At 48.8% G+C, this 12,228-nt stretch overlaps 1 non-coding gene across 1 annotated transcript; it reads right to left on the reverse strand.

Annotated features, from left to right (window-relative positions):
- Positions 1-11,926: 11,926 nt before the first annotated feature.
- TRNAT-UGU (transfer RNA threonine (anticodon UGU)) lies at positions 11,927-11,998 on the reverse strand. The gene has a single exon. It is a non-coding gene; the product is annotated as a tRNA-Thr (tRNA).
- Between the last annotated feature and the right edge of the window lie 230 nt (positions 11,999-12,228).

Raw genomic sequence — 12,228 nt, forward strand, 5'->3', positions numbered from 1 at the left:
CGCCCAGCGCCTGTCTATTTGGGCTTTCCCCCAGCCATAACCTTTCTGCGCGTGCGCGAATCACTGCTGCTTTGTATTTTTCCACATCAAGCCCTTCCAATTCGCTTTTAACTTTGCTTACTTCAGTAGTGTACGCGCCGGGTTCCTCTCCTTCCATCCTTACTAGCCATTCAAGCTGCCGTTTGAGCTCATTTTCCTTTAACGTTTCGTTGTAGCGTCGGATAGTGCCCCTTTCAATCGCCATCATTTTTACTTGGATTTTTAGTTCCTCCCACGCGACCGCGTATTGCGCGGGCTCCCTTGTCAACACATCGTCAATCTTTTCTTTTACGCTATTAACAAAAGTGTCATCTTCGAGCAGTTTAGCATTAAGCTTCCACAATTGCCAATTAAACTTTGATTGCTTTCTTTTCGTCCCTAGCGTAAAGGACACCATACAGTGGTCACTAAAGCATACAGGTGTAACGGAATAACAGTTACAAAGAGGTATCAGATCCAATGACAGATACGCTCGGTCTAGTCTCGCATGACTTTTCCCCTGAAAATGTGTGTATTGTCGTTTTCCCGCGTTTGATAAAACCATGCCAACATCTTCAAGGTTATGTTCATTGATTAGCGTGTTCAATAGTTCAGAGCTTTTGTCTCTAACGTGGGGGTTGTTTGCACGATCGTCCACACAACAGACACATTTGAAATCACCCAGAAAAATAACAGCACTATTACATTTGATGTAGGGTTCAATGTTTTCGAAAAAAAAATAATTCGGTCTTGCATGTCATTTGGTGCATACACACATATCAGTCGCCATTGCGAACCGGCAAAAAGAAAATTTAAAACAATCAGACGCCCATTTTCACTGACAGCTAGCGACTCCTCAAAAATGCCAGCGCATTTACGTGTTAAGACGGCACAACCACCAGATGTACACCCTCCCACTTTTTTAACCTGAACGCGCGAGCGTCGACTGCCCGGTGCAGCGGTGCATAGGCGAAGCAGAGCGGAAATCGGGAGAGGGGTACGGGCATGCGCGCCGATCATGTCGCTGCAGCTATCGCCGTCTGCTTGGCTGTTCTGTTTCGTGCGAAGCAACCCCTGTGAAGCAATTTTTATGGCCGGGCCGAGTTTGTTTCGTGTTCTATCTGATGCGTCTTTAAGGCTCTGAGATGGTGCAAACGCGTAGAGTTCCAAGCACGACTCTAGGCGCCGGCTGCATTTGCGGGTAGCGTCTCGAGAGCATTTGCTTTAAATAGCGAAATTAAAGCGTCAATAGCGAAGGTCCTCTTCTGTCAGTTTTTTGTAATCAACGATTGCAACTGGTTTTTTGGGCATGCTAGGCTGTTCCCAAATGTTTGCTCTTTTCAGATTCACCCGTGCTACATGCAGCGGATAAAATCAATTGCTCGCAGCTTCTTGGGGCTCCGATGCATAACAGCCGATGATGGGCAGGGGTTGCTTCGCACTATTGAGAACAGCCTAGCAGACGAACCTTATTCCAGCAGCACGAATTGAGGGCGTGCCGTTGCCCTCGCAAGCTTTCTCCTCTCCTTCTTCTTCCGGCGCCGCAGCGCCGGGCAGTCGGTGCTCGTGCGTTCAGGTTAAAAAAGTGGGAGGGTGTACCTACAGCATGGCAAATAGAAACATTATAATGCGCTGTAAACGCTGCAACCATACGATCTGTCTGCTCCTGGCTCTCAACTTTCGTTTCTTGCACAGCCACAATGTCAAGCTCATTGTCTAGGCAGATGCGGCTGAGCTGGTATTGTCGCCGCCTTGCTGAAAGACCTCGAACATTAATGGTGGCAATCCTTAGTGTTTTCTCCATTTCAGCTATCATTTAAGAACAGGAACAGACAGATCGTGCAGTGGAGACAGACATTTGACGCGTAGCAGTAGCCAGAAATGCTCTTTGCGCGCAGCATACAGTACAACATGCCCAACACTGTCTTCTCTCTCGTACCTTGGTAGCGTCGCGCGAGCACACCGCTGCTTGACCGTCCATTGCTTGGCGTTGTGCTCCTAGGAGCCCTCTGAGGCACCGGTCCCGGCGTCTACGGGGGCGGTTGTGCCGCCGGTCTTCTGTCCGGCGGGATGTTAGGTTTCGGGCGTAGTGACGCCCGGCGTCCCCCCACCGTTTTAGATGGTGGTTCATCGTTGCTGGGAGAAAGGAGCCCGCCGTCGTTTAACATTTCCTTGCTCGATCTTTTACCAGTTGCTCCGCTTGCCTCGACGCCGTCCATATCGACCACGCCCTCCTCAACCTCGGGTGTCTCTTCCGGCTCACCTACGCTTTTGACTGCTTGGTTCCTGGAACCTTCTTTGCAGTGCTCGACATCCTCCTGCTTTTTCTCCGTATTGGCGCTCTCAGGAGGCAGTTCAGGTGCAGCCTTCGGCACGCTGTCGTTACCACCTGAAGCTTCTTCGGCGTCAGCCTCGTCCATGAGGAGTTCGGAAACATCCTCTTTCCCTCTCAGTCCAGTGACACTGGCGTACGTCCTGACACACTCGTACTCGTCATACCCGTAGCGCCGGCAAAGCGCACAACGCGGTACACGACATTCTCGCCGTACGTGGCCTGTGTTGCGGCACCGAAGGCAAAGCGGAGCCCTCCTCGGGACAACAACTAGTGCCTGCTCCCCACCAATGCGCACCTGATGGGGCAAATCGTCGACCGACAGGCCCGTTTTGAGCCTAAGAGTCACCAGTCGCGTCGACGACCCTTTGTCCTGTACGCCTTGAACTCGCCACCGTTCCCTTGCAACTTCAGCGACCTTTCCATATGATGAAAAGGCATGGCGTATGTCTTCATCTGGCACGTTATGCAGCATCCATTGTAGCTTCAGGTGAATGTCTTTATTGGTGGGGTCGATGACCACATAGCGCCGCTCTTTCACTTTTATGTCGCCCTCGCTGAGTATCTTCTTCACACCGTCGCCGCTTTTGAATGTCACTGCCCACACATGGCTCATTTGATACGCCCCCAGGGCGACTACCTCGGACAGCAGCGATAAGCCAGCCAGCGCATCTCGGAAATGTTCCACACGATACGGACGATACCGCACATCTGCATGCAAAAAAATGGTATTTAAAACAACACGACCTGTTGGTAGCTGAGGAAGAAGCACTTGATATTCCTTGTCGTCGTTGGCAACACCCCTAGTACCGCGGCCCGGCTGGGCCGCTGAAACCGCTCCTGAGGAGCCTGACATTCCGTGACCGTCCTGCTCGAAAGCCGGAAAAGGAAAAATCCTCTACCACTGAGCTATAGCGGCTTTTTTTTCCTTTATTGCCTGTAGAACACTCATACAGATAATCAACACTACCACATTACAATGGATAATAAAAGACGCCCGGCCCTCTTGGACGGTGCGTCGCTTAAAAACGCTTCAGGTTGACTAACTTGTCCATTTCCGGTAGCCATTCTGGCGGATGACCTTGGCTTTTCAACACTTCTTTGATGAACACGGCATTTTCAATGAAGTACTCTCGCGCGGGGCGAACACGTTCATCGGCATTTCTCACAGCCATATGCGTCTTCCATATACTGTGCAAACCCAGTAGAGTGACCACATCGAGGGGTATCCCTCCTTCATCAGTAACCGAGAGTAAGCGGATGCCGCGAGGTGAAATTGGCAGCTGCTCTTGGAGCGTGCGCTGCAGAATATCCCAGAGGAATATCACGTCCCAACATTCAAGAAAAATGTGTTCTACAGTTTCAGGCTTTCGACACAGTATGCAGTTAACTGACCAGGGGACAAATATTCCCTTTTCCTCCAGCCACGGTTTAACCTGCAGCGTTCCACTATGTAATTGTAAAAAAAATGTCTTAGTTGACGAGCGCACGGGCATTTTTTTAACCCTATTCAAGACATTCATTCCTGGGCCTACACCGTATATGGAGCGATACATTGGAACTGGAAGTATTACATCTAGTAAATCTCTGTACACTTTTTTCTCAGTTATTGAAGACAAGTACTCTTCAAGGAGGATATATAAAACTTGCTGGAGTGGAGGGGGCGCTTGTCAAGTGAAGCCGGCCGCCGCCATCTTGCCAGTGGCAGAAAGCGCGCTTGACGCCGGCTCGCGCTGCTGCTTTGGCGCGCTGTTTGAGTGCAAGCTGACGCGACGGGCATGCAAACACCAACGGTTTGAGAATGGTTGCCTCTTGCGTTTCCTACGGATGTGCAAACAGGCTGAAGAAGGGTTGTGGCCTCACATTCCACCTGTAAGTACACGAAAACGTGTTCAATTGAGCCCTACGCGCGCGTTGTCGAGCGGCGCAAACTGATGTGGTAGATGTGTGCAACAAATAATAGTGCCTAAATTACTGGCAGGTTTCCAAAAGATCCCGAGCTGCGGAGCCTGTGGAAGCGGGCCGTTCACCGTGAAAGATGGCATGCAAAAGATGGAGATCGCCTGTGCTCCGTAGACTTCGCGCCCGAGTGCTTTGACCGCACCGGACAGACGACGCGGCTGCGCGCGGGAAGTGTGCCTGCTGTGTTTCCTGCTTTTCCGCAGCACCTACAGAAGCCCGTGAGTATTACTGGAGAATGTTAAACCATGACACGCTAGGCAGAATTATTCGCCTTTCTCACGTGAGAAGTGTGCGTGGCATTAATACGGCTTGCCGAAGTCGAGATTCGAGGAAGGTTCTTGTCGGATAGTGGACGGAAGCAAATGGATGGAAACGTCTGAGCTTCTTGTCGCTAGTGGTTTTTTTTTAGTATCGTGCTGAAAAATTGTGTTCGTGGAAAAAAGGAGTGCCGTGCGCGCTATTTTTTTGCTTCGTTGTTGAAAAGAAGTTATTGTGATTGCGTGGTAACAGTTATTGTGATTGCGTGGTAATATGGAAGCACCCTTCACCCTTCTGTAAAATCGTCTTATGAAGCACTAAGTTCATGGTAAGAAATGAAACCCATTTGCTTTCGCAGCTACACTTTTCTCTTACTTGAGACTGAACAAAAATATGTGGTGTCCATTTCAGGTAAAACGGAAGCGTTCAGAGCGCAAGCATCAAGACTGCGAAATGCCTGAAGTTGGAGAGCCATCAACTGCGTTTTCACCGAGCAAACAATGGTACAAGGACAAAGTCAGTGCCTCTGAAGAAGAGATAACACAGTTGAAGAAGAAAATTAAGATGTTGCAGCAGACGAAGCGAAGGCTTGCGAAGATAAATGAGACAGCACAAGAAATCAAAAGAAATCAGAGAACGAAAACTCCTGTCCGAGGAAGGCTCGCACGTGTTTGCATCTGCCTTTTCAAGTGACATTCAACAACTTCTGTGCAGGGCAAGCAACGAACAAAAGGGCAAGTACCCACGTGAGCTCCGTGCGTTCGCGCTGACATTACATTTTTATTCTCCAGCCGCATACGAGTACGTCCGATCCAAATTCAATGGTGCCCTTCCGTCACAGCGAACACTTCGGGATTGGTATCGATCAATCCACGGAGCTCCTGGGTTCACGAGTGAGGCATTTTGTTTCCTCGAAAAGTTTGCACAAGCTCGGAGTGAACCGTTCTACTGCGCTCTGGTCGTAGATGAGATGGCCATAAGGAAACACGTAGAACTCGTTGGAGACAAAGTTGTCGGGTACGTAGACTTTGGAACGGGGTTAGATGATGATAGTCTCCCCAAAGCCAGAAATGTGTGTGTCTTCATGATTGTTGGTATAAACATCAGACTCAAGATGCCAGTCGCATACTTTTTAATTGACACACTAACTGGAGCGGAGAGGGCGGAGCTGACCAAACAATGTATTGAGAAGCTTGCATCAGTTCAGGCTGAAGTTGTCTCTCTTACATTTGACGGTGCCTCATCGAACTTCACTATGGCTAAGTGCTTAGGTGCTCAGCTTCGACCGGACTCTGATGGGTTTATTTCAAGCTTTGTCAACCCAGCTGACTGCACTAAAAATGTTCACATTATTTTTGATGCCTGCCATATGATTAAGCTCATCCGCAACTCATTGGCAACCGTAAGCCACCTCATCGACGCCGAAGGAAAGCATGCGAAGTGGGCTTATGTAGTAGCATTGGAGGCTTTGCAACGTGGAGAGGGTTTGCGTCTTGGCAACAAGCTCACAAAGGTCCGCGTTCAGTGTGAAAAGCAAAAAAAAAAAATGAAGGTCCGATATGCTGTACAAGCACTCAGTGCCTCAGTTGCCGATGCCTTGGACTTCTGCGAACAAGTGCTCAAGCTGCCACAATTCAAGGGTGCCAGCGCAACATCAAAGTTTATTAGAATTTTCGATCACTTGTTCGACATCATGAACTCCAGGAACCCATTAGCAAGGTCTTATAAGGCACCTCTTCGTAAACAGAATGAATCCTGCTGGGTGCAATTATTTTTGGAGACCCGGGCGTACATAAACGGGCTGAGAGATCCGGCAGGACGTCCAGTTACAGAAGGACTAAAAAAAAACTGGATTTGTTGGCTTTTTGATATGCATGGCAAGCACCGAAAGAATGTTCGACGAGCTTGTCGGCCAGGATCAGCTGAAATACTTGCTGACCCACAAACTCAGTCAAGATCACGCCGAGAACTTCTTCGGGTCCATACGTGGACGAGGGGGACATAACAACAATCCAACAGCTGCGCAGTTCATGGCTGCATACAAGCGTCTGTTGGTTCAGACGGAAGTGACGTCTTCTAATTCTGGAAACTGCTCCCAAGACATCGTCTCCATCTTGAATTCAACCACTACTGTAGCCATGGTAGATGCAAAAAGCACGGTCACTGACATGCGCAGGTCATCAGTCCTGCAGCCCGATGACCACGACTACACACATCGCATTGACTGGCCCGAAACTCTTTCTGCTTTTGTCGGTGCCGTGGTGCCATATATAGCAGGCTTCATTGTGCGAAAAGTTAGTGCAACGACATCATGCGATCAGTGCATCACAGCCCTGCACTCTGATGCGCTTGCGCCTTTAATTAAGCAGAAGAGCCGGGGTGGACTTGTTTCGCCGTCGCAAGACGTCATTGGCCTGTGTGAAGCAGTTGAGAACGGGCTGCGACGGCTGCAGCCTGAATGTGATGCCATTACAACGGTGCTGGCAAGGGCAAAACACGTTATCTTGGAAGTCCTGGGTGTGTCCTCAGAGAAAAAGTGGTTCCAGAAACTGGAGGAGCACATCCTTGACTTCGATCCGCTTGACAATCATATCTACAATTTGTGCAAAAAAATCGCTGAAGAGTACGTGAAAGTGAGGATACACCACATGACAAAGGAACGAAATCGGGAATTGATCAAGAATAAAGTCAGACCAGTTCTGTCAAGGGTCATTATCTTCAATCACCAGTAGGTTCCCTCTCACCATTATTTTTACTGTGCGTCTGATTATTAAGCTTTTGTTCCTTAATATTTGTTCAGGTTAACTGCTTTCTACATGCTAGTTGGCTGCTGATGGATGAAAAATAAATGTTTACAACCCCAACCGCTTGCTTTCATTGTTTTGTAAACGCGAGCAACTTCATAGGCAGCGCGAAGAAGCACGAGCGCGGTTGCGCACTGCTGCTTTTTGCCACTGGCAAGATGGCCGCCAAGGCTTCACTCTCCCGCATAGGCGCGTATAGGCGGCTTCCACTCCAGCAAGTTTGTACTCTTTGGAAAATCTAACATTTAACATTCTGAAACTCAATATCACTTCACGCAAAAAACCACGAATACTCGTTCGCCTTAATCCAGAAGAAGACACAAACAATTCTGGTAACTCGTGCCACAGACGCACCTGTATCATAGTTTGCAATAAAGGATGACTCCGCGTTCGCAAAACCATAAAGCGAGACTCAATCTGTCTCAGAAAGAAGTGGGCAAGACCGAGTCCCCCTTCTCTGACCGGTCGGAAAAGACTGGTTCGACTTGTTCTTTCCCACAATGAACCCCACAAAAAACAGCAAACACTCTATGTAGCTTTTGAATACTGACTCGCGACATGCACAACACTTGAAGAACACACCAAACTTTAGCGACTATAAACAAATTACATACAGAAGACCCGGAGAACATGGAGAGCTCCCTTCCGCCCCACCCTAGAGTTTTCTCACGAGAACGTTCAGTCTCTTGCACCCAATAATCACTTGTGTCTTTGTAACATTCAAGTGGGACCCCTAGGTACTTCACTGGTAAATTCGAGAATTTTATGTTTTCGAATGATTCAGGGGTGAAATCCCAACTGCCATGCCAAAACCCTATACATTTATCCCAGTTTATTGAACTACCTGTCATTCGACATAACGTCTTTGCCAAACACACTGTTTGCCTAATACTTTCCTCGTATTGACAAAAGACAGCAATATCATCGGCATACGGCAAAACTTTCACTTCGCTAGCCATTAGTCTAAATCAATGAATATATTCACAGTGGATCCTTCTGACAAAAGGATTCCAGGTAAATCGCAAATAACAAGGGCGATAGGGGGCAGCCTTGTCTAACTGAGGACGACCTAACTTGAAAAATTTCAGTTAGTTGCTTATTGACAACAACACTAGCATAACATTCGTTGTATGACATTCTAATTCCATCCAGTAAAATAGACCCAACTTTAACATGTTCTAGTATTCTTAAAAGGACGTCATGAACAACAAGGTCGAAGGCTTTCTCCAGGTCTATCTGGAGCATTGCAACGTGGTCGCCCCAAGCGTCACAACACTCCAAAATGCTTCTAGCCACATGAATGTTCGTGGATATTGTTCGGTCCTTGATACCACGCGTCTGATGGTGTCCTACAATTTCCTTAATGACCTTCTGCAGCCTTCTAACTAGCATCTTCATAAAAATCTTATAGTCAACGTTAGTCAGACTAATTGGACGATATGAGGTTACAGATAAGAGTTTTAAAGTATCTTCACTTTTAGTACCAGTACAATATGAGTTCGACGAAAGGACGGAGGGGTGCAGTTTTCTTCATACGCTTGCAAGATCACATGGTGCAAGGCTATTGATATTTCACTCTTAAACATCTTATACAATGCCGCGCCAATACCATCTGGATCAGGTGTTTTTCCAGGACTAAGTTCATCAATAGCTTTTTCGAGCTCATAGACAGTGATTGGCGCTTCCAGTACTGCTGTAACAGCTGAGTCCAATGCTGGGATTAATGAAAGAAATTCAAGCTCAAATCTCCCTTCCACTGGCCGTTGACGCCCTATCAAGTTGCGATAGTGCTCAAAAAAAGCCATTTTTATTTCCTCACGGTCACTTGTAACCGTGTCCCTGCATCTAATCTGTCTTATTTCGTTTCGCTTCGCGTATCGCTTTTCATCACTTATCGAGCGTTTTGTCGGCGCTTCACCCATCAACAACCTTTCCGCTCTGGCTCGTACTATTGCTCCCATGTATTTTTCTTTATCTGCCCACTCTAACTGCGCTTTCAGGTCTCTAATCTGTGAGGTATACTTTCCACGATGCACATTCTCCAAGCTTAAGGTGAAACTTAGCTGGCACTGCAGCTCTTTCTCTTTTTCCTTTCTTCTTGTCTCAGGAAGGTGCAACTTTCTATAGCGCTTATTTTAACTTCTTGCTTGAAAAGTTCCCACGACAAAATATATCTCGAAGGCACACTGTCAAGCAACCGCTGTATTTTTGTTTTATCTTCATTGGCAAAAACTTGATCATCAAGGAGCTTAACGTTAAATTTCCACAGGTCCCAGCAAAAGTTCGATTTTTCCTGCTTTGTACCGATAGTAAAAGCCACTAAGCTATGGTCGCTGAAGGAAACATGTTTAACCTTATAATTCGAACACTTTGGTAGCAAAGTAAAAAAAAACATAGGCCCGATCCAGTCTGGCGTGGCCTGTACGCTGGAAATGCGTAAAGTGCGCAGACGAGCTGCCAGCCAAAACATGTCCAACATCTTCCATTTTATACTCTTGCACTAACGTGCTCAGTAGTAGCGCACTTTTGCACGAACCGACCTCTTGCCTGATCTGTCCTCGGCATAGCAGACACAGTTGAAATCACCGAGCAGAATGACGCTCCTTGAACATTTCAAGAAGACGCCGATTCGCTCGTAAAAACTACGCCGGCCATCCTCTCTATTAGGCGCATATACGCACAAGACACGCCACTGCACACCCGTCAAAGAGAAATCGCAGACAACGAAATGGCCATTATCACCCACAGTTACTCCTTCAACTAAAATGCCCAAAGAGTTGCGCAAGAACAACGCACAGCCAACCGATGTACCAATTGCATGGCACACGCAAATATTATAGCGAGCAGAGAAAGGCTGGACCATGCGGCTCGTTTGCTCATCGCTTTCCACTTTCGTTTCTTGTACAGCCATTATATCTATATCGTTATCCATCCATAGCCGACTGACTTGGTACTGCCTTCGCCTGGCTGACTGCCCTCGTACGTTCAGCGAGGCCACACGTAAAGCTATTTCAGGATTAACTGCCATGCTGAAAATGAATTAAACGAGCCGCACGATCTCACCTGATACCTTGGTGACGAGAATGGGCGAACTTTGTGGTACAGGGTAGTAAGACCGAAAGACAGTGCCCCAAGGTGCCCCCGCTGGTTCATGCTGGCGTTGAAAAAGAACGAGGCCGCATCTGCCGCTGCTCCAGGCCGCATCAGGAATCCTTGAGCCCCAGCTCCGTCCAGAGCAGCCACGAAAACAGGGCTCCTTCATGGCGAAGGCTGCATCCGTGGTGGAATCCGGTCAGGCGGAATAGTGGGCTTCGGATTGAAGGATGGTCGGCGTAGAGAGGCCGCTTTGGGGGGCGGTTCCTCTTGCTCGGCCTTGTCGGGGGCGCCCGCTGCGTCAGTGACACCGCGCGCGCGTTTTGTGGTCAGACTACCACTTGTGCTGTCGTGCGTATCCATCGGTGCCATTTCATTTGAAGGCGCTGACGCTGAGTTACCGCTGGCGTCGATAGAAGCAACACTTGCCTCGGCGGCCTTACCCGAGGCGCTCTCTTCAGGTTGCAGGTCTTGATTCTGGCAATTCCCTTCAAGCTGAGGAGACTGGTTCGTTGTCTCCTTTGAGTTCTTTGCACTCTGGTTTGTTTCTGCACCGGCGACTTCCGCGACGTCCACCTGGTCCATGAGGTGTTCTGAGAGGCCGTCGGTTCTTGCAGGCCCTGCCGCACTGGCATACGTTTTGACACACTGCCCTTCCGTGTGACCGAAACGACGACAAAGGCTGCATTCGGCACTTTACAATCGCGCCGGATAGGTCCTGTGGCCTTGCACCTGAGACACAGCGGCGCTCTTCCCGGAACAACAAGTACGGGCTCACCTGCTATCTTGAGTTGGTGCGGAATGTCATCCACTGAAATTACGTTTTTCAGCTTGAGGGCCACTGTTCTCGTCGTAGAGCCTTTGTCTGCGACACCGAAAGCTCGCCAACGCTCCTTGGAAATGTCAGTCACGGTTCCGTACGGCAGCAAGGCATCCCGGACATCATCATCACTAACGCCGTGCAAAACCGCATGTCCTGGTTGCTCGGGTCGATCAATAGGCAGCGCCGGTTCTTCACCTTCACATCTGCAGCCGCCAGTAGTCTTCTTGTTGCCTCGGCGCTCTTGAGCGTAACGGCCCAGACATGGTTCATCTGATACGCCAACAAAGCAAGCACTTCAGGGAGCGCACCAAGGTGACCCAAAGTATCCCTGAAATCTTCAACGCGATATGGTTTATCCGCTGGGTCGGCATGCATAAAAATCGTGTTCGACAGGATACGTCCTGTGGGCAAAGTTGGCAGTATGACCTGATAACCTTCATCGACGGCAGACAAAAACCTATTTCCGCGGCTTGACTGGGCCGCTGACACCGCTCCGACGGAGCTCAAGATTAACACGTCCGTACGCTGTGGCGGCCGGAAGTGGAATCTACCACTGAGCTATAGCGGCCATTGTTCAGGGCCGATTAATTCTGTGACACGAAGTTGGCATCTTCATCTAGGTCAAAAGAAAAGGGAAGCCGCCAGTGAGGTTCGAACTCACGACCGCTGGTTTACAAGACCAGCGCTCTACCACTGAGCTATAGCGGCCGCTGTTCAGGGCCGATTAATTCTCTTACAGGAAGTTGGCATCTTCATCTAGGTCAAAAGAAAAGGGAAGCCGCCAGTGAGGTTCGAACTCACAAACGCTCTACCACATTTGCGCGGGGCATACACAGCACTTGCAACACATACCAAACTTTGGCTATCAAGAACAAATTGCAAGCAGAGGCACGCGCAAACAATGAAAAGCCGCGACCCTGCCAGTTTCCCCTCCTCTC

This window comes from Amblyomma mixtum, chromosome 8, assembly GCF_055824585.1.
Source record: "Amblyomma mixtum isolate Tamu chromosome 8, ASM5582458v1, whole genome shotgun sequence".
Lineage (NCBI taxonomy): Eukaryota > Metazoa > Arthropoda > Arachnida > Ixodida > Ixodidae > Amblyomma > Amblyomma mixtum.